This window comes from Orcinus orca, chromosome X, assembly GCF_937001465.1.
Source record: "Orcinus orca chromosome X, mOrcOrc1.1, whole genome shotgun sequence".
Classification (NCBI taxonomy): domain Eukaryota; kingdom Metazoa; phylum Chordata; class Mammalia; order Artiodactyla; family Delphinidae; genus Orcinus; species Orcinus orca.
In genome coordinates, this window is record NC_064580.1 from 890,630 (window position 1) to 913,417 (window position 22,788).

A 22,788-nucleotide genomic window follows, 5' to 3' on the forward strand; every position below is an offset into this window, starting at 1 on the left:
GCGCACCCTTTACTGAGGGCGCAGAGTCTTAACCACTGGACCTCCAGGGAAGCCCAATGTTTGTTATTTTCTGGGCCCCAGGCTGTATTGTCACTATTCCTCGTGTGCCGTCACACACGGGGATTGTCAGTATGTCTGCTCTTTGCAGAGGCTCCGTGTCTGCCGAGCAAATGCATGGCGGGACCCAAGAAAACACAACGTAAAATCCCAAACTCTTGTAAAGCAATTGTATCTGAGCTGTCCCTGGGCTCACTCACCCACCCGAACCTGACTGTCTCCCCAACTGGGGCTGTAAGCCTTGCCTTAAGGGGCTTGTTTGGGGCACCGCAGAGACACCTGCCATCCTAACACCTCGTTACAAGAGGTGGATTTAGACCAAATGATTCTGGAGTCTATAGGGAGAGGCAAAAAACCCAGAATAGGCAACACACGATGGAAGGAGAAGAACAAAATTGCAGGACTGACACTGCCTGACTTCAAGACTTACTCTAACGCTACAGGAAGCAAGATGGGGGGAGAGGGAAGCGGGGAGGGGCAATACAGGGATGGGGGAGCAAAAGGTACAAACTACGATGTATAAAATAAGCTGTGGTGGCGACATCCCTGGTGGCGCAGTGGATAAGACCCTGAACTCCCAATGCAGGGGACCCGGGTTCGATCCCTGGTCCGGGAACTAGATCCCACATGCATGCCTCAGCTAAAGATCCCACACACCACAGCGAAGGTGCCGCAACTATATAAATAAAAAAAAAAAAAAAAAAAAAGATAAGCTATGGTGGGTTTTCCTGCAGCAGAGAGAAGTAAAGTTTCTCTAAGCCCTTAAAAAAGTTAAAAAAAATAAAATAAGTTGCAAGGATATACTGTACAGCACAGGGGATATAGCCAATATTTTATAATAACTATAAACGGAGTATAGCCTTTAAAAATTGTGAAGCACTAGATTGTCCACCTGTAACATATAATATTGTACATCAACTATACTTCAATTAAAAAAAGAGAATCATGACCTTTTAGGAATATTCTAGGTAATTTTTTTGTTTAAGGCAGTGTGGTGTTGGTGAAAGAATAGAGAAATTTATCAGTGGAACACAACAGAGTCCAGAAGTAGACACCATAAATATGGCCAACTGATCTTTGACAAAAAAGCAAAGGCAATACAATGGAGTGAAGAGAGCCTCTTCAACAGATGGTGTTGGAACAACTCACATCCACGTGGAAAAAAAAAAAAAGGAATCTAGACACAGACCTTGCTCACTTCACAGTAATTAACTCAAAATGGACCAGAGACCTACATGTAGAACACAAAACTATAACACTTCTACAACGTAATGCAGGAGGAAACCTACATGATCGTGGGCATGGCCATCTGACTATCTGATTGCATATTTCAATCAGATATTTTTAGATACAACACCAAAGGCACAATCCATGAAAGAAATCACGGATAAGCTGGACTTTGTCAAAATTTTAAAAAAAAGTCTGCTCTGCAAATGACCCTGTAAATAGAATAAGAAGACAAGCCATAGACTGGGAGAACATATTTGCAAAAGACACATCTGAAAAAAAAAAAAAGACTGGAATCCACAATATACAAAGAGCTCTTAAAAATCAACAATAAGAAAAACAAAGAACCCAATATAAAAACGGGCCAAAGACTCCACTTCATCTGAGACTATGTACAGATGGCAACGAGGCACAGGAAAGGACGCTCCCCGTTGGTAGCCTCTCAGGGAATTGTAAATTACCACCACGAGATCGAGATACCATCTGGCAGCTATCAGAATGACTAAGATCTGCAAACACCACCACCACACGCCAGTGAGGATCTGAAATGGGAACTCTCTTCCACGCTGGGCGTTATAAGAGGGTGCTTGCATCCTCTGTGGCCGTCTGCTCACTTGGAGGCGGGAACCACACTTTCCTGAGTGGGACCTGATGCCTTCAAGCTTCCACACCCTCCAGATTCCCCCTCTTTGTAGCCACAAGACTCCCATTACCGCTGTTTTAACCCTAAGGGGATGCTAGGTTCTGCCAGCTTCAAAGTGAAGACGGAGCAGCAGAGACGAGGCAGCTGTGGGAGACGGAGGACAGATAGGGCATCTGTCCCTCTGTGCTCTCGGCAGAACCCTCAGACCTCAGACTGCAAGGCGAGGACGCTCCCCGCTAAGCGCAAACACACAAGCGGGGCTCTTATCTCCGTCCCTCCGTTTATTTTCCCTTTGATTACACAATCTGCACACAGTCCATCACAGGTGATTTGCATGCCGCTGGCCGTCTACACACAGGTGATTTTCATCCACCTCCTGCACGCTCCAGTGTTCTTGGCCTCCTGTGTCTTGCTCTCCGAGCTCTGGGCGACACCAAAGTAGCCAGAGACCACATTCTGCCCAAAGCAAGAAGCCTCTGCTTTTCTTTTGCATGACAATGGGGTTTTTTTGGTTTGTTTTGTTTCCATTTTCAGGCTGCACCTCTCAGCCGTCTGGGCTGAATCACACCTGCACATTTAGCCTCCGTCTGTGAGGCAGGAAGCAACCTGACGCGGATGCATTAATTAAGCGGTAATGAACGTGAAGTGACGATGTAAAGAAGAGAAAAGAGCCGGCCTGGGGGGTGTTGGCTGGGGCCCTGCTGCGAAATAGGAGTTTGCAAGTGGCACGTATTGTGAGATTCAAAAGCGCTTCATTCGTGGGTGAACCGGAACGCCAGCTGTGTGAACAACGTGGCGAGACTTGCTTAACAGATCAGTAGAGACAGAGGGTCAGAGAGATAGAGACAGACCTACAGAGAGAGAGGTGTACACCCTTGATTTACTAATACTCTCCTCTATTTAAAGGTGGTCACTCAAATGCCTTCTCTAGGTTACTGGCTAGCCATGCAACTGTTTAATCATATTCGCGGTGATTCCTTTCATCCAACTGCTATCAATGTGACCTGCCCAGGTGCCAGGGAGAAAACCATCTAAGGAACCTTTGAGAAGGGACCAAGGTACCGCTGTCATCTCGCTCCTGCCTGAACCCCAAGAGGGGCTCCATCCTTGGTGTCTCGATTCAGACCCCTGGTGACCAGAACCCCGAGGTGTGACATATACTTTTTCCTGCTCTGGAGATGCCGTGGAAACGTCTCTCTTGGTAAAGTGGAAAACTCCCCTAAAATGGCGATAAGCACAGACACAGATGCATGTCAGGGTGACTTTTTAGGAAGTGCTTTGTGCCCCCCTGCAAAAAGGATATTTTAAATGACGTCACCATAATAAGTCCTCTTGGACAGTCAGCTGCATCACACGTGAAACTTCACAGACACGCCTCCCACTTGGGTTCTCTGCCCCCAAGCCCCCAGGCACAGGTGGAGAAGGTCAGAGATGGGGGTCTTCCGGGCTGAGCAGACCACACACCAAAACCTACGAGGGTACCTGGCGAATCAGAGACGGCCTGGAGTGAGGGTCTCCAAGGAAGAAGCCCATCCTCCAGAGAGGGTCCAAGATGACCCATGGGGGCCTGAGAAGAACATTTCAGGGCTTGCAAATTGAATTCTGGTTTTCGTCTGGAACATAAGAAAGACGTTGCACTTTGCTAAGAATTAGTAGAAGGATTGACCGCCCGTGAGTGTCTGGTTCATAAACGAAATGAACGCACATGTTTTGAGATGCACGGTCAGACATTGACCCACCCCTCCCCCCGCAAGGGTTAGGTCTGGAAATGAGTAAACGGAAAACCAGGTGGGGCTTGGAAGCTGTTTACTGGGGAAGAGATGAGGTCAGTGGGGTACCACCTTTCCATAGGAGAGCTGAGTCACCAACCCCAGAAGGAGATGCAGGGCCCGAGGGTGACAACTCAGGCTCAGGAAAGGGCTAATTCCAGCCTGAGTCACGGGTGGCAGGGAGTGGCAGTGCCCACGAGCCTGGGATTCCTTGCTGGGCCAGAAAGTTAAAGATAGATACATCAGTGGTGGAGGCAGGGGCTCTGGTTTATAGCAGAAAGTGCGAGCTGGTGACTGGATTCCCAGGGTCCATGGAGAGAGTGGAAACTTGTCAATGTGGGTCCATGTCCTGGGACCGCCAGAATAAAACACTCCAAACGGGGGACTTAAAGCATCCACCCTCCCCCATCCTGGAGACCACACCTCTGAGGTCAAGGTGCCCCAGGGCCGCGCTCCCTCCGGAGGCTCCCGGGGAGGGTTCTTCCCGCCTCTTCCAGCTTCTGGGGGCTCCAGGCGTCCCTGGGCTTGTGGCCACGTCCCTCCCGTCTCTGCCTCTGTCTTCCTGGGGCTTCTCCTGTGTGTCTGGGTCTCTCCTCTTCTGTGTCTTAGAAGGACCCTGTCATTGTTTGTAGGGCCACCCTGATCCAGGGGACCTCATCTATGACCTTCACTGCATCACATATGCAGAGACCCTGTTTCCAAGTAAGGTCCTGTTTGGAGGCTGTGGGCAGATGTGAATTTGGGGGGACATGTCTCAACCCAAGAAACGGGTGGTGATAAGGCAAAGGACCGTTCTGAGATTGATGGGGTCACCCACACACATAGATTTATGTGGTCCTTCCTGAGACAAACTACTTAATACATCGATTATTATGGTCAGCATTTCAATACAAGTCTGGGGTCTGAGAGCCAGGCTAGACTGAGGGGTGGCCCGACAATTCCTAATGTGAAGGGTGGCCCCAGATGAGGTGGGAAGCCGGGGGACTTGGACCGAGGATAGAGTTCATCCTGTCCCCTTCAACTCCTCACTCTTTACAAATTGCCTCGTAAAAACAGTCTGGTGGTTCCTCAATTAGTTAAATGTAGAGTTACCATGTGATCGAGCACTTATCCTCCTAGGTAGAAGCTCAAGAGAAATAAAAGCGTATGTCCACATGGAAACATGTACACGCATGTTCGTAGCCATAGTATTGACAACGAAGGGTGGAAACAGCCCAAGTGTCCATGGGTGGATGGATGGGTGAGTGGATGGATGGGTGAGTGGATGGATGGACGGATAGGTGGATGGATGGATGGATGGATGGGTGGGTGGATGGATGGACGGATGGGTGGATGGGTGGATGGATGGATGGATGGATGGATGGATGGATGGATGGATGGATGGATGGGTGGGTGGATGGATGGATGGATGGGTGGGTGGATGGATGGGTAGGTGGGTGCATACACAGCATGGGGTCCATCCACATGATGGGATATGACTCAGCCATGAAAAGGAGCAAAGCTCTGACCCAGGCTACAGCGTGGATGGACCTTGAACACACGATGCTCAGTGAGAGAAGCAGACGCAGGAGGACACATATTTTATTATTCCATTTATGTGAAATGTCCAGTATCATCAAATCCACAGAGACAAAAAACAGATTTTTGGTTGCCAGAGTCCGCAGGGAGTTGGGAATGAGGACTGATTACTCAGTGCGGACAGGGCCTCCTTTTGGGGGGATAAGAATTTTCTGGAACTGGACAGAGGTGATGGTTGCACAATATTGTGGATGTGCTAAGTGCCCCTGTATTATTGACTTTAAAAGGGTTAATTGTATGTTGTGTGAATTATAGCTCAATTTTTAAAAATGCCTCATAAATCGCAGGGAGAAGCCTGAGGACGCCTCTGCTGTGCTTCCCTGTGTGTAGTTGGCCCTTTGCCCCGTGAACTCCTAGTTCTGAGGCTTTCGTCCCTGTACCCCAGCGTCCTCACCCCTCGGGTCACTGCCAGCGTATCTGGAGTTGACCGCCCACGTCTTCAGGTCTGTGGTCCCCACGGCTGAGCGAATCCCAGCCACGACCTGAACAGGAGGAAGGGGTGGCCTGAACATCTTCGCTGATTACGCAAAGCTTCGTGCTGGAAGCCACCGTGGACGGGCCGAGGTTCCCAGGGGCTGCCATTGTTCTCATTTCCTTCTGTACCAAGGCCATAGACAGCATCCTTCCTGGCCCTGCACCCGGGGGGTGACGTGGAAGGCTCGGGCCACCGTTCCCTGAGCCCTCGGGCTGCGTCTCCCGTTCCTTGGAAAGAATCATCCTGCATGTGTGCAAACGTGTCCTCCTAGACCCTTCCTCGGAGACAAGCCCCTACTGGTTTCCGTTTACAAATGGGGAAACCGACGCACAGAGGGATGAAGGGCCTTGCGTGGGACATGGACAGCTCTGTCCTGAGTTTAAGTCGGACACAAGGACGTTCCTGCTAAATGAAGAGTGAGGGAATGGATGACACGAGGACGGTCTCCATAAATGCAGAGTGAATGGACAGATGGAGGCGTGATGGACAAACAGAAGGAAGGGGGTGGCGTAGAAGGTCACCAGCCCTAGGCCTGTGACTTCGGACAAGTTAACCAGCCACCCCTCCTGTCCCCCCACTGCAGTGAACCTGGTGTCCAGAACCCCCTCACATCCCCCCTGCAGTGAACCTGTTGTCCAGAACCCCCCTCACGTCCCCCCTGCAGTGAACCTGGTGTCCAGAACCCCCCTCACATCCCCCTGCTGCAGCGGATGGGTGTCCAGAACCCCCCGTGTCACTCCCCCTGCAGTGGACCTGGTGTCCAGAACCTCCCACACGTCCCCCCCTGCAGTGAACCTGGTGTCCAGAACCCCCCCCCCTCACATCCCCCTGCTGCAGGGGACCTGGTGTCTAGTATCCCTTCTTCCTCTGGAACCTGTCCCACTCTGAGCCCCTGGTCCGAGGGACTGTCAATCACACAAGAGTGAGAAGTGGCTGAAGCCTGGCCCATCACGGATCTCCCTCACTCTGTCCTTAGGCATCAGTCCAGGGCTGGTCATCTGACCCTGGCAGGGCCAGTCAGAACCCTCTAGAGGTGCTGGGAGAGAGAGGCTGTCTCCTTTCCCTGTGAGTTCTGCTCTGTAAAGATGGGGGTTTGGGGCTGCCGGGACCCTCTTTCCCTCCACGGAGTGACTGGCCTTTCCTCCAGGGCCACTAAAGCCTGCCAGGGAGACAGAGGATGGCGGAGCTGAAATCTGGGACAAGAGAGAAAACGGGAGCGGACAACCACTTGAGCCCCTGGATCCAGCCATGCCTGAAGCTGCCCTGACATTCCTAATTATCCAATTCGACAATTTCCACGTTGGCCTCGGCTAGCATGAGCCAAGTTTCTATTGTTTGCCACCAAGAGGGACGACTCACCCACCAGGAAGCAGCGCGTCCCCACTCGGGACGGAATTCCAGAGGAGGGCGCCCACGGAGCCCCCACCTCGTGCCTCAGCCAACGCTTGGACATTCCACGGTAGCCACGTGCGTGCAGCCACCGGCACCCGCCTCTGCGGCTCTCTGCATCTGAGTCTTGGACAAGTTCCTTAACTCAGACCCTCAGTTTCCATATCAACAGAAATGACAAGAATAGCACCTTAGGATGTGGAAGAATGGGGGTTTTCCATGGAAGTCTCAACCATTGCCAGCACCGCCACCCTAGTCTCAGGACTCCCCTGCAGCCTCTGTCCTCTCTCGGCAAACCCCACAGATACGTTTAGGACTTTGGGGTGCCCGGGTTAAAATAACACAGCCCTAAAGTGAGCTGATGTGACGTGAGCCCTTGGCCCGCAATTAAATGGCACCGTTAAAATGGAGACACGCGTCCCCCTGCCTCCCGGCTCACCCCTGGGGGACGCTGTACTGCCTTCCCCCACCCCCACACCTTGTCCCGTGACTTACGGTGGCTGCTGGGAGGGTGGCGGTCTTGGGTGAGCAGGCCCCTTGCAGCTTGTTTGAGCCGGGTGCTGGGGACCCTCACTCCGGGGCACGGGAGGTTGCCCCTTCAGAGGAAGGTCCACACAGGAACAAGACAGCTCCCCACTCTGCTGGTGACCCTACTGTCTGTCCCCCAACCAGCCCTGCAACAGACACAGTCCCCAACCCTCCAGGGACGCGGCAGACTGCCTCTAACGGTAACTTGTCATCTGCAGATGTAATTAAGTGCACAAAGGTTACGAAACTCGGAGCCCGAGGGCAGAGCCGCCGTGGATGGAAAAGGTTCCTCTTTTTCACGGTGGGGTCCCTGGGGTTGGTGGTGGAATGGGTCACTAGAGTGGATTTTACATATTTTTATAATATGTCTTTTTAGAAAAACAAGTTTTAAAAAAAGTCTCCCCCAAATAGATTCAGGAATCACTTCCTAAGAGCTGTTAGTTTATGATGAGAGACTGTAATGAGTTGAAGTGTGGCGTCCTTTGAATATATTTAATATTAGTTTATTTTTCAAAAACTGCTAATATTAGCTATTTAAAAGCCTACTCGTTACACTGGGATAAGAGGGCCCCTGGTTGTCAAGCAGTGGGATATATTCTCTGAGGTTCCCCCGCCATGGACTAAATTGTATTCCCCCCAAAAATTCGTATCTTGGCATCCTGACCACCAGGACCTCAGGATGTGACTGGATTTGGACATGGGGTCTTTAAAGAGGGGATGAAGGTACAATGAGGTCATTAGGGTGGGTCCTGACCCCATAGCACTGGTGTCCTTATAAGAAGAGGAGATCAGGACATAGACACACACAGAGGGACAACCCTCTGAGGACACAGGGAGAAGGCGGCCGTCTACACACCCAGGGGAGAGGCCTCAGGAGGGACCAGCCCTGCCCACACTTGGATCGCGGACGTGCAGCCTCCAGGACTGAACGAATAAATGTTTATTGTTTGAGCCGCCCTGTCTGCTTCATTACAGAAGTCACCAGACATTCTACAGCTGGAACTAGCCTTGAGTCTACAATCACTGTGTCTTTCTTCTCTGCTTCCTGTTCTAACTTGTTATTTCTCAGCAAGAGTGACCTGTCCCACGGAGGAGAGACCGACACCGTTGTCTGCTAGAGGACGCCTTCTGTCCGGAGCCACCCTCGCTGGCCTCCTAATGAAATGTGGCCTGCACGTGGCTTCCAGGAGGAACTCCTTGTATCCACGGCCCCTGTCAGCTGGAGGCTTCTCCGGAGCAGACGGACATGGACCACCGTGTAGAGTTCTCTCTCCCGTCAGCTACTGAAGCCGGGCACCCCAGGGGACAGAGACCATGGAGAACAGTACATGCACAGCCCTTGGCCTCAGGCCACCCAGGATTTCCGTATCTGTGCTCTGGACCCCACAGACATAACGATCATCTCCATGCAGCCCCCAAACAGAACATCTCCTGAGTCTGCAGGAAACCTCACACGTTTCAAAGGATGAGACACATTCAGGATACACTCTCTGACCTTCATGGAATTAGGCTGGAAACCCGTGAGCTAAAAGATGACTGAAGATTCTTCAACTGCTGGACATTTCTGAATAACCCAAGGTCCAAAGAAGGAATCATGATGAAAACAGAAGCGAGTTTTCATGAATGGTATAGGTCAGCCCCCTGCGCCCAGTACCAAAACATACCCTCAGGCTCTGGGGATTATGGGACGTGGACGCCTCTGGCGAAGGAGGCGCGGTACGGTCGGGGCATCTTGCCTGGAGAAGGGGCTGTGATCAGGGATGCCCCCCAAGGCTAGCAGCCTGCATCTCCTGGGTTGCCGTGGCTTTTGAGGGTCCACGGTGAAGACCAAGAGGAGAGAGTCTCCGGCGGGCCCAGGAGAGCAGCAGGCGGCCGTGGGAGTGGCCGGCACAGGATGAGGGTCTTGTGGGTGGGGAAGGACGGGGGTGGGGCCGCGTGACAGAGTTTAGGGAAGTTGGAAGCCAACGCTGGTGCCCCTGGTGGCCGTGGGAACCACGGACATTTCCCATGGCCGTGGGTGGAGTCCAGCCTCCCTGCTTCCCTAAAGTTTGTAGGACCAGCAATGGGGTTGACCGTCCTGCCCGGGAGCCCAGGGACAGCCGGGACGTGCAAGGCACGCGTGTCACCCAGGGATTACTCAGAGGTTGAGAACTTTGACACGGGTTCATCCTGGAGGGACCCTTGGGGCGTCTCCACGTCTTAGCTGCTGTGAGTCCTACCACTGTGAAGATGGGGGTGCCGATCTCTCTCTGAGGTTCTGATCTCAATTATTTGGGATATAGAGCCAGACCTGGGATGGCTGGACTACACAGTAGCTCTATTTTTAATTGTTTGATGAACGGATATACACAGAATGGGGTCCTTGTATACTGTGGAATATTATACAGCGTGAAAAAGGAAGGAGATTCTGACACAGGCTACAAGGATGAACCTTGAGGACATGACGCTCAGCGAGATAAAGTCACAAAAACACAAATACTCTGTGATTCCACTTATTAGGAGCTCCCTGGAGCCGTCAGATTCATAGAGACAGACAGTAGGATGGTGGGGGCCGGGGCCTGGGGGAGGGGGATGGAGAGTCAGTGTTTAATGGGGACAGAGTCTTGGTTTGGGAAGATGAACAAGTTTTAGCGACCTGCCGTACAGCACTGGGCCCACGGATGACGATACTGTATTATGCACTTAAGAATCTGTTATGAGGGTAGATGTTAAGTGTTCTTTCCACAGAAACAAAATAAAATGAGATAAAATAAAGCAAGGTAAAAGTTAAAATTTTAAAGTAAAATACAGCGTGGGGGGGCGGGATAAATTAGGAGTTTGGGATTAGCAGATACACACTCCTATATATATTGTAAAATAGATAAACTACAAGACCCTGCACAGGGAACTATATTCAATACCTTGTAATGAGGTATCATGGAAAAGAATATGAAAAAAGAAAACAAAGTAAACTAAAATAAGATACAATAAAAAAGAAGATAAACTAAAATGGAGCTTTTCAGATTTGGTGGGGGAAGAGAAAGGGAATTTCTACACTGATTCCAGTGTAAGCCCTCGGTCAGCGGTGCACAGCCTGGAAACAGGATGCAGCTGCCCGAGCACATGTGGGCCTTGCCTGGTCAGGGGCGGCCGAGGCTGGGACATGACCCCGGGTTGTCTGGGTGGCCCCGTGTCAGCACAGAGTCCTTCTAAGTGTGATGGGGTGGCAGGAGGGAGGCACCCTAAATGTTGTGGGTGCTGCTCTATGTTCAGGAGTTTCCGGATCCAACCAGGCTCAGAGGCAGCATTTGGGGTCATGATGGCATCAGCAGAAGGCGGCTGCGGGTCTGAGGGTCGGCCCCTCCCCAGCCTTCCCCGACCGCCCCAGAAGGTCCATTGCTCCCCGTGTGCCCGGCGAGGACACTCTCTGCGTGTGTCTGTGTCTCTGGCCCCGCCGAGCTCCCTCAGCCAGGATGCAGGGTTTGCAGGGGCTTCCAGGGAGGAGCGACTTTTAGGACTAACCCGGGAGAGTCCCCAGCGTCAGGAGGGTGAGCTGCAGCCGGTCCACCCTCTGGGTGGCAGCCATGGAAGGGACAGGGCGTGGGGGCCCGAAGTGGCCCCCGTCTGCAGCCCGGGCTGTTCTGTCCTGTTGAGGTGGGGATTTTTTTTTCCATTATTACTTTCTGATTGGACTGTAGTTGATTTCCAATGCTGTGCCCACGTCTGCTGTATAGGAAAGTGACCCCACTATACACATATATACGTATATATGTATGCATATATGTATATATGTATGCATATACGTATATATGTCTGCATATACGTTTTCTTTTTCATATTCTTTTCCGTGATGGTTTATCCAAGGAGATTGGATACAGTTCCCTGGGCTCTACAGGAGGGCCTTGTGGATGCATCCTATATATGACAGTTTGCACCTGCTAACCCCAAACTCCCAGGCCTTCCCTCCACCGCCCCCCCCCCCCTTGTTTATCGAGGTGGGGATTTTTAACCCTGACCTTTTCCCGTGACCACAGGGCAACATGGCAGGGTGTGGGACTGTCCTCCAGTGTCTGGGTCTGGCCCAGGCTTGTCTGTGTTGGGAGGTGACTCCTGCTAGCGCAAAATGTCTGACCCCGGAGCCGTTGGTAGCGCTGCTGGCCGGGAGCTGCAGGCCTTCGCGTGTCTGTGAGTTTCTGTTCAGCTTTCACTTTTGGATTTGGAAGTAAAGCCATTTCCAGACGTGTGATGGGTGGAACTATGTCCCCATGTGTACCTTGCAAAGAGAATGGGTTTATTTACCCTGCTTCTAAGCCCCTCTCCCTCGGTCCCTCCCCGCTGGTAACATGGAGCTTGTGTTGGTGACAGCCGGCCGGGGACGAGCCCCGCTGGGGACACAGTTCCTCTTTCTTGTCACTCTCAGTGGGCCCTGCCCCCTTCCCCTGCAGACATCCTGCTGGGGCCTCTGTGCCAGCTGCCATGCCCACCCCCAAGGCCCCCCCGGGGGGTCCCCGCTGTGGGACAGCCCTGTCCCCAGCTGGCCCCTCAGCAGTGAGGCTGGATCAGTAGCCTCCACCCAGCAAAGCAGGGTTCATGGCCTCCAGTGGTGTGGTGAGCTGAGTGGTGACCCCCCAAACGTGTCCACATCCTGACCCCTGGAACCTGGGAACGGGACCTTATTTGGAAACAGGGCCTTTCCAGATGTGATGCAGTGAAGGGTCTGAGATGAGGTCCTCCTGGAGGAGGGTGGCCCTACATTCAATGACAGGGTCCTTCCAAGAGACAGAAGAGGAGAGACACAGACACAGAGGAGAAGCCCCGGGAAGACAGAGGAAGAGACGGGAGGGACGCGGCCACAAGCCCAGGGACGCCTGGAGCCCCCAGAAGCTGGAAGAGGCGGGAAGGACCCTCCCCGGGAGCCTCTAGAGGGAGCACAGCCCTGGGACACCCTGACCTCAGACGTCTGGTCCCCAGGATGGGGGAGGATGCATTTCTGCTGTTTTAAGTCCCCAGTTTGTGGTCCTTTTTATGGCCCCCAGGGAAGTAGCACGAACAACGTTCTCTGCACATGCTAAAAGAATTTCAGTGTTGACAGCTAATATTTTAAGTTTTAAAGGATGCAAACAATTTCTGACAAATCATGAACCATGCTATTTCAACATACAACTGCTGGGTGACAACTGTGAGGGTATGCTGTGGATTCTAACTGTATCGGTGCTATATACTCCATCATCCATTGAAATAGCCCATGGAGAAACTCAATTTAAAGATTGGGGAATTTCACAGTATTCCTTTCTTTCTTCTTTAAAATCTTTTTTTTTTCTCAAAAATTCACATCTTTCCTTTTGTGAAATTGTCTTTTCATTTCTACCATTTTTAGAGTCTAATTTTAGTATTGTCGAAATCTATGTCGGAAAATCTTTTGTATATCACCCCATCCAACTCACGGCAACAAAAATAGGTGTAAGCGTTGGCACCTCAACACGGGTTTCACTTCCTGTACCATCAGGGCCTACGTGCTAAAAGGTCTCTTCCGAGCGAGTGGTCCTCGGATGAAAAGTGATCAGAGCAACAGAAGTGTATTATGGACCTTGATGCACAATAATTAAACAATAAACTTAAAAAAGAATGTATTGGATTTTGCTTCCTGAATGAGGTGCATTACCGTCAAGATCTTCCTACACATTTGACGAAAAGGAATATTTGTACAGCTAAGGATTTATAAAACCCTGCAGCTAGTATGTCATTTTTTTTTTTTTTTTGCGGTACGCGGGCCTCTCACTGTTGTGGCCTCTCCCGTTGCAGAGCACAGGCTCCGGATGCGCAGGCTCAGCGGCCATGGCTCACGGGCCCAGCCGCTCCGCGGCATGTGGGATCCCCCCAGACCGGGGCACGAACCCGTGTCCCCCGCAGTGGCAGGCGGACTCTCAACCATTGCACCACCGGGGAAGCCCCTAGTATGTCATTTGATTTTATTTTTTTGAATTTTATTTATTTTTTTATACAGCAGGTTCTTATTCGTTATCTATTTTATACATATTAGTGTATACATGTCAATCCCAATCGCCCAATTCATCCCACCACCACACCACCCTGCCGCTTTCCCCCCTTGGTGTCCGTACATTTGTTCTCTACATCTGTGTCTCTATTTCTGCCCTGCAAACCGGTTCATCTGTACCATTTTTCTAGGTTCCACATATATGCGTTAATATATGATATTTGTTTTTCTCTTTCTGACTTACTTTACTCTGTATGACAGTCTCTAGATCCATCCACGTCTCTACAAATGACCCAATTTCATTCCTTTTTAATGGCTGAGTAATATTCCATTGTATATATGTACCACATCTTCTTTATCCATTCGTCTGTCGATGGGCATTTAGGTTGCTTCCATGACCTGGCTATTGTAAATAGTGCTGCAATGAACATTGGGGTGCATGCGTCTTTTTGAATTATGGTTTTCTCTGGGTACATGCCCAGTAGTGGGATTGCTGGATCATACGGTAATTCTGTTTTTGATTTTTTAAGGAACCTCCATACTGTTCTTCACAGTGGCTGTATCAATTTACATTCCCACCAACAGTGCAACAGGGTTCCCTTTTCTCCACACTTTCTCCAGCATTTATTGTTTGCAGATTTCTTGATGATGCCCATTCTGACTGGTGTGAGGTGACACCTCATTGTAGTTTTGATTTGCATTTCTCTAATGATTAGTGATGTTGAGCAGCTTTTCATGTGCTTCTTGGCCATCTGTATGTGTTATTTGGAGAAATGTCTATTTAGGTCTTCTGCCCATTTTTGGATTGGGTTGTTTGCTTTTTTAATATTTAGCTGCATGAGCCATTTATATATTTTGGAGATTAATCCTTTGTCTGTTGGTTCATTTGCAAATATTTTCTCCCATTCTAAGGGTTGTCTTTTTGTCTTGTTTGTAGTTTCCTTTGCTTTGCAAAAGCTTTTAAGTTTCATTAGGTCCCATTTGTTTATTTTTGTTTTTATTTCCATTACTCCAGGAGGTGAATCAAAAAAGATCTTGCTGTGACTTATGTCAAAGTGTGTTCTTGTTAACTCTGCTCTAAATGTTTGATAGAATTCACCTGTGAAGCCATCTGGTCCTGGACTTTTGTTTGTTGGAAGATTTTTAATCACAATTTCAATTTCATTACTTGTGATTGGTCTGTTCATATTTTCTATTTCTTCCTGGTTCAGTCTTGGAAGGTTATACCTTTCTAAGAATGTGTCCATTTCTTCCAGGTTGTCCTTTTTATTGGCATAGAGTTGCCTGTAGTAGCCTCTTATGTTGCTTTGTATTTCTGTGGTGTCCGTTGTAACCTCTTTTTCATTTCTAATTTTATTGATTTGAGTCCTCTCTGTCTTTTTTCTTGATGAGTCTGGCTAAAGGCTTATCAATTTTGTTTATCTTCTCAAAGAACCAGTTTTTAGTTTTACTGATCTTTGCTACTGTTTTCTTTGTTTCTATTTCACTTATTTCTGCTCTGATCTTTATGATTTCTTTCCTTCTACGAACTTTGGGTTTTGTTTGTTCTTCTTTCTATTTCCTTTAGGTGTGAGGTTAGGTGGTTTGAGATTTTTCTTGTTTCTTGAGGTAGGCTTGTATTGCTGTAAACTTCCCTCTTAGAACTGCTTTTGCTGCATCCCATAGGTTTTGGATTCTTGTGTTTTCGTTGTAATTTGTCTCTAGGTTTTTTGGTTTTTTTTTTTTTTTTTTTTTTTTTTTTTTTTTGCGGTACGCGGGCCTCTCACTGCTGTGGGCTCTCCCGTGGCGGAGCACAGACTCCGGACGCGCAGGCTCAGCGGCCATGGCTCACGGGCCTAGCCGCTCCGCGGCATGTGGGATCTTCCCGGACCAGGGCACGAACCCGTGTCCCCTGCATCGGCAGGTGGACTCTCAACCTCTGCGCCACCAGGGAAGCCCTCTAGGTACTTTTCGATCCCCTCTTTGATTTCTTCAGTGATCTCTTGCTTATTTAGTAACTTACTGCTTAGCTTCTATGTGTTTGTAGTTTTTACTTTTTTTTTCTTTGTGATTGATTTCTAATCTCATAGCATTGTGGTTGGAAAAGATGCTTGATATGATTTCAGTTTTCTTAAATTTACTGAGGCTTGATTTGTGACCCAAGATGTGATCTATCCTGGAGAATGTTCCATGTGCACTTGAGAAGAACGTGTAATCTGCTGTTTTTGAATGGAATGTCCTATAAATATTAATTAAATCTATCTGGTCTACCGTGTCATTTAAAGCTTGTGTTTCCTTATTAATTTTCTGTTTGGATGATCTGTCCATTGGTGTAAGTGAGGTGTTAAAGTCCCCCACTATTATTGTGTTACTGTTGATTTACTCTTCTATTGCTGTTAGCATTTGCCTTATGTACTGAGGTGCTCCTATGTTGGGTGCATATATATTTAAAATTGTTATATCTTCTTCTTGGATTGATCCCTTGATCATTATGTAGTGTCCTTCCTTGTCTCTTGTAACAGTCTTTATTTTAAAGCCTATTTTCACTGTTATGAGTATAGCTACTCCAGCTTTCTTCTGATTTCCATTTGTATGGAATGTCTTTTTCCACCCCCTCACTTTCAGTCTGTATGTGTCTGAAGAGGGTCTCTTGTAGACAGCATATACATGGGTCTTGTTTTCGTATCCATTCAGTGAGCCTGTGTCTTTTGGTTGGAGCATTTAATCCATTCACTTTTAAGGTAATTATTGATATGCATGTTTCTATTACCGTTTTCTTAATTGTTATGGGTTTGGTTTTGTAGGTCCTTTTCTTCTCTTGTGTTTCCCACTTAGAGAAGTTCTTTTAGCATTTGTTGTAGAGCTGGTTCGATGGTGCTGAATTGTCTTAGCTTTTGCTTGTCTGTAAAGCTTTTGATTTCTCCGTCGAATCTGAATGATACCCTTGCCGGGTAGAGTAATCTTGGTTGTAGGTTCTTCCCTTTCATCACTTTAAATATATCGTGCCACTGCCTTCTGGCTTGTAGAGTTTCTGCTGAGAAATCAGCCGTTAACCTTATGCGAGTTCCCTTGTATGTCGTTTGTCGTTTTTCCCTTATTGCTTTCAATAATGTTTCTTTGATTTAATTTTTGTCAATTTGATTACTATGTGTCTCGGCATGTTTCTTCTTGGGTTTATCCTGTATGGGACTGTCTGCGCTTCCTGGACTTGGGTGGCTATTTCCTTTCCCATGTTAGGGAAGTTTTCGACTATAATCTCTTCAAATATTTTCTCTGGTCCTTTCTCTCTCTCTTCTCCTTCTGGGACCCCTATTATGTGAATGTTGGTGCATTTAATGTTGTCCCTGAGTTCTCTTAGTCTGTCTTCATTTCTTTTCATTCTTTTGTCTTTATTCTGTTCTGTGGCAGTGATTTCCACAGTTCTGTCTCCCAGGTCACTTTTCCGTTCTTCTGCCTCAGTTATTCTGCTATTGATTCCTTCTAGTGTAGTTTTCATTTCAGTTACTGTATTGTTCTTCTCTGTTTGTTTGTTCTTTAATTCTTCTAGGTCTTTGTGAAACATTTCTTGCATTTTCTCCATCTTCACCTCCGTTCTTTTTCCGAGGTCCTGGATCACCTTCACTATCGTTATTCTGAATTCTTTTTCTGGAAGGTTGCCTATCTCCACTTCATTCAGTTGTTTTTCTGGGGCTTTATCTTGTTCCTTCATCTGGTACGTAGCCTTCTGCCTTTTCATCTTGTCTATCTTTCTGTGAATGTGGTTTTCGTTCCACAGGCTGCAGGATTGTAGTTCTTCTTGCTTCTGCTGTCTGCCCTCTGGTGGATGAGGCTATCTAAGAGGCTTGTGTAAGTTTCCTGATGGGAGGGACTGGTGGTGGGTAGAGCTGACTGTTGCTCTGGTGGGCAGAGCTCAGTAAAACTTTAATCCGCTTGTCTGCTGATGGGTGGGGCTGGGTTCCCTCCCTGTTGGTTGTTTGGCCTGAGGCGACCCAACACTAGAGCCTATCTGGGCTCTTTGGTGGGGCTAATGGTGGACTCTGGGAGGGCTCACGCCAAGGAGTACTTCCCAGAACTTCTGCTGCCAGTGTCCTTGTCCCTTGGTGAGACACAGCCACCCCCCTCCTCTGCAGGAGACCCTCCAACACTAGCAGGTAGGTCTGGTTCAGTCTCCTGTGGGGTCACTGCTCCTTCCCCCTGGGTCCTGATGCGCACACTACTTTGTGTGTGCCCTCCAAGAGTGGATGGAGTCTCTGTTTCCCCCAGTCCTGTCAAAGTCCTGCAGTCAATTCCCACTAGCCTTCAAAGTCTGATTCTCTAGGAATTCCTCCTCCCATTGCTGGACCCCAGGTTGGGAAGCCTAACGTGGGGCTCAGAACCTTCACGCCAGTGGGTGGACTTCTGTGGTCTAAGTGTTCTCCAGTTTGTGAGTCACCCACCCAGCAGTTATGGGATTTGATTTGATTGGGATTGTGCCCCTCCTACAGTCTCACTGTGGCTTCTCCTTTATCTTTGCATGTGGGGTATCTTTTATGGTGAGTTCCAGTGTCTTCCTGTCGACAATTGTTCAGCAGCTAGTTGTGATTCCAATGTTCTCACAAGAGGGAGTGAGAGCACGTCCTTCTACTCCGCCATCTTGAACCGATCTCTAGTATATCATTTTAGCTTCTATTTATTTATTTATTTTCTTTCTTTTTTTTTTAAATTGAAGTATAGTTGATTTACAACGTTGTGTTCATTTTAGGTATATAGCACACTGATTCAGTTATACACATATAGCTCTATTTTTTTTCAGATTCTTTTCCATTATAGGTTATTACAACATATTGCATAGAGTTCCCTTTGCTCTAACAGTTGGTCCTTGTTGTTTATCTATTTTATATATAGTAGTTTGTATCTTTTAATCCCAAATTCCTAATTTATCCCCTCCCTTTCCCCTTTGGCAACCGTAAGTTTGTTTTCTAAGTCTGTGGGTCTCTTTCTGTCGCATAAATAATTTCATTTGTCTCACTTTAGCTTTTAATAGGCATTGAATGTATTGCACAGTTTATAGGGTCATAAAGGATGAGAACTTCATGTACCAGACCTAGTAGACTGTGACTTGTTCAAGTAAGTGGTTGCTAAGTCTTGGGGTAACATGTAGCAGATCTGAAGGAGATGGTGCAAAAGTTTCTTCCCTGAGATTAACCCATGAATCTTGAAAATCACAAGGAGATGAGATGATCCCGCCATGTTGAAAGGAGTTGGTGTGTCCAACTGGCACCTCTCCATTCTTTGCAACGTCATGGAGGGAGGAGGGGAGCTTCCGCTGCCTGGGGCCCTGAGCACCTGCGTCTGAGTCAGCCCCCCAACCCTCAAAACACAGGTACCTCCAGGAGTGTGGACGTGAGGCCCTCTGGGTTTGTGACACCTGGGCTGGATGTTAAGAAGGTGGGCACCTCCTTTGCTTGTTGTTCTACATCTGTCCTGGGGGAGGGCTTTGCTTTTTCATGTTCACCCAGAATTCTACAATTTTCTTGGACTTGCATTTGTTTTTTTTTCATTGAAGTATACTTGATTTACAGTGTTGTATTAATTACTGCTGTACAGCAACGTGACTCAGTCATATATATATATATTCCTCTTTTTTTTTCATATCCTTTTCCATGATGGTTTACTCCAGGATATTGAATATAGTTCCCTGTGCTCTACAGTAGGATCTTGTTGCTTATCCATTCTGTATATAAAAGCTGACATCTGCTGACTCCCACCTCCCATTCCATCCCTCCCCCAAATCCCTCCCCCCTTGGCAGCCACCAGTTTGTTCTCTATGTTGGACTTGCACTTGAACTGTAGAGAATCTTGACTAAAACAAAACAAAACAAAACGATTTTGCTTGTCACGAGTCGGATGAGCTGATGAATTAAAGACTTTCCAACATAGGTCTGTGTAATACTAGAATCATCCTCTTGGACTGTACAGGATCTGACCTTGATTGTTCTAAAAACCAAGATGATCTTTGGTGCTCTGGGTATCCCAGCATGAAAAGTCCACTGCCCTAAACCTTCATGCAGGAAGAGGCAGGGGATAACCCAGGACTCAAGGGGTGCCGGCCTATGTGCAAAAAGGCGTTCCTAAATGAAATTATTTTGATTTGTATGGGATTGTAAATGCATGTGGAAATGTGGAAAATGTTAAGTGAGGGAGTGTGATTTGGGGGCATTTTTCAGAAGGGACATAGAATCACTCAACTCAGAGCCTCAGGAACCCTGCATGGATCTGGACAGCTGGAGACTGACCTCCATCCCAGCTGAACAGTATCTGGAGAGGGAGAGAATATTAATGAGAACGTTTCTGCTTTCCACTGACCGGCTCAAACTCCAGCAGAGAGTGGGAGTGAAAAGTTGCTCTTGGGACAATGGTGATTACTTCAAAGGACTAGCTTTACTATTTACTAAAAAGCTCGATGACTATATGGTATTACACTGAACACAATAAAAACACTAGAATAAATAAAATTAGTCTTTGAGCCTAGGTCTCAAAAGTGTTTCAGGGGTTGTCTGTTATTTTTTTCTTTCTGGTTTTAATGGGTGTAGACAGAAGGCAGACGCTTCAGAATTTCATTGTGTTTGTGGCAAACATACGTTTTTGGAGGGTGTCACATGAAGCAGGGTGGTGATGTACCCTTGGAGAACTTAGGTGTGGCTTTCTTTGGAACTTCTCACTCTAAAGAGTGGGTGTGCATCAGGCTTTACTATCAGCCAGCATCCAACAGATGCATCTTGTTCAACTCAAAAGGACCCTGTGGTGTAGATACTATTCTTGTGGGCTTTTCTCTTGTGCACGTTTTTCTTTCTGTTATACTGATCTCTGATCTTTTCTTTTTTAAAAAATAATTATTTATTTTATTTATTTATTTTTGGCTGCATTGGGTCTTCGTTGCTGTGCACGGGCTTCTCATTGTGGTGGCTTCTCTTGTTGTGGAGCACGGGCTCTAGGCACGCGGGCTTCAGTAGTTGTGGCACGCAGGCTCAGTAGTTGTGGCTCACGGGCTTAGTTGCCCTGCAGCATGTGGGATCTTCCCGGACCAGGGCTTGAACCCGTCTCCCCTATATCGGCAGGCAGATTCTTAACACTGCGCCACTAGGGTAGCCCTGATCTCTGGTCTTATCTTCATCATTTCGCTCCTTCTACTTTCTTTGGGTTTGATCTAAAAAGAGAAACTCTTTCTAGATTCTTAAGATGGAATCTTAGGCCATGGCTTTGCAACCTTTCTGCTTTTCCAGTGAATGCATTCAAGGCCATGAATTTGCCTGTTTTCCCTGCTTTGGTTTCATCCCATAGGTTTTGATTTGTTGTATCTTCAGTATCATTTCTGTGAGTTTTCTGTGGCTGCTGTAATGAATTCCCACAAGCTTAAGACAACCGAACTTTATTTTCTTTACAGTCCTGGAGGCCAGTAGTTTGAAATCAGTTTCACCAGCTCAAAGTGTTGGCAAGGCTGGTTCCTTCTGGCAGCTCTGGGGAAGAATCAGTTTCCTGGCATTTTCCAGATTCTAGAGGCACCTCTATTCTTTGGCTAGGGGCCCCTTCCTCCACCTTCAAAGCCAGAATAGCTTCTTCTCTCCCCTCTGATTCTCTCTATTCTGAACATCTTCAAATATCTTTTTCTCTGTTCCTGTCATCACATCTCCTTCTCTGACTTTGAGAGTCACACCTCCCTCTTATAAGAATCCTTGTGATGACATTAAGGCAGCTTAGATAATCCAGGACCATCTCCCATGTCAAGATCTTTAACTTAATCACATCTGCTAAGGCTCCTTTGCCATGTCAGGTTACATATTCACAGGTTCTGGGGCTTAGAACCTGGACATCTTCAGGGAACATTATTCTGTCTACTGTATCATTCATGAAAAATCTCTTCTGTTTTCATCATGATTCCTTCTTTGGTCCTTGGGTTATTCAGAAATGTCCAGCAGTTGAAGAATCTTCAGTCATCTTTTAGCTCACGGGTTTCCAGTCTAATTCCATGAAGGTCAGAGAGTGTATCCTGAATGTGTCTCATCCTTTGAAACATGTGAGGTTTCCTGCAGACTCAGGAGATGTTCTGTTTGGGGGCTGCATGGAGATGATCGTTATGTCTGTGGGGTCCAGAGCACAGATACGGAAATCCTGGGTGGCCGGAGGCCAAGGGCTGTCCACGTACTGCCCTTCATGGTCTCTGTCCCCTGGGGTGCCCGGCTTCAGTAGCTGACGGGAGAGAGAACTCTACAGGGTGGTCCATGTCTGTCTGGTCCGGAGAAGGCTCCAGCTGACAGGGGCCGTGGATACAAGGAGTTCCTCCTGGAAGCCATGTGCAGGCCACATTTCATTAGGAGGCCAGCGAGGGTGGCTCCGGACAGAAGGCGTCCTCTAGCAGACAACGGTGTCGGTCTCTCCTCCGTGGGACTGGTCACTCTTGCTGAGAAATAACAGGTTAGAACAGGAAGCAGAGAAGAAAGACACAGTGATTGTAGACTCAAGGCTGAGTAGAAACTAGTCCCAGCTGTAGAATGTCTGGTGACTTCTGTAATGAAGCAGACAGGGCGGCTCAAACAATAAACATTTATTCGTTCAGTCCTGGAGGCTGCACGTCCGCGATCCAAGTGTGGGCAGGGCTGGTTCCTCCTGAGGCCTCTCTCTTGCGCGTGTAGACGGCCGTCTTCTCCTTGTGTCCTCACAGGATCATCCCTCTGTGTGTGTCTGTGTCCTAATTTCCTCTTCTTCTAAGGACACCAGCACTACTAGATTAGGGACCTCATCTTAAAAGACCCTATTCTGCAAAAGGACCTTAAAAGATCCTCCTCGGCAAAGACCCTATTTCCAAAAAAGTCATATTCTGAGGTCTTGGGGATGTGGCCGTCCACAACTGAATTTTCCGGGGACACAATTCAGCTCATAACACCCTCCCACATTTAAGGCAGAGATTTTCTGGCATGCACACATCATCAGCAGGATGCATAGCTAGGTAGACGGTTATTCTGTCGGTTTCCCACTGAATGAATTACATGAAACTTCGCTTCGGGCTCTCGCTGTTTATCTGTGTCTGTGAACCCTTGGAGACTTGTGCTGTGCAGACACAGAATCTGAGGCCCCATCTCCTACCATGCAGAGGCACGGCCTCACGGTGGAGAAGGGCTAGGTTTCCTGTGTG

General features: G+C 48.1%; 1 protein-coding gene across 2 annotated transcripts in view; it reads right to left on the minus strand.

The window, feature by feature from the left end:
- The window catches only part of P2RY8 (P2Y receptor family member 8), a 51,420-nt gene that overhangs the window by 15,356 nt on the left and 13,276 nt on the right, over positions 1-22,788 (minus strand). Inside the window, exon 1 of one of the 2 annotated variants that reach the window (XM_004286270.4) lies at positions 7,634-8,483. The exons of the other annotated variant lie outside the window; for it this stretch is intronic. The gene's annotated coding sequence lies outside the window, so the exon portion shown is untranslated. Of the gene's footprint in view, positions 1-7,633; positions 8,484-22,788 lie in introns of those variants that run through there. 2 annotated transcript variants of the gene reach the window in all.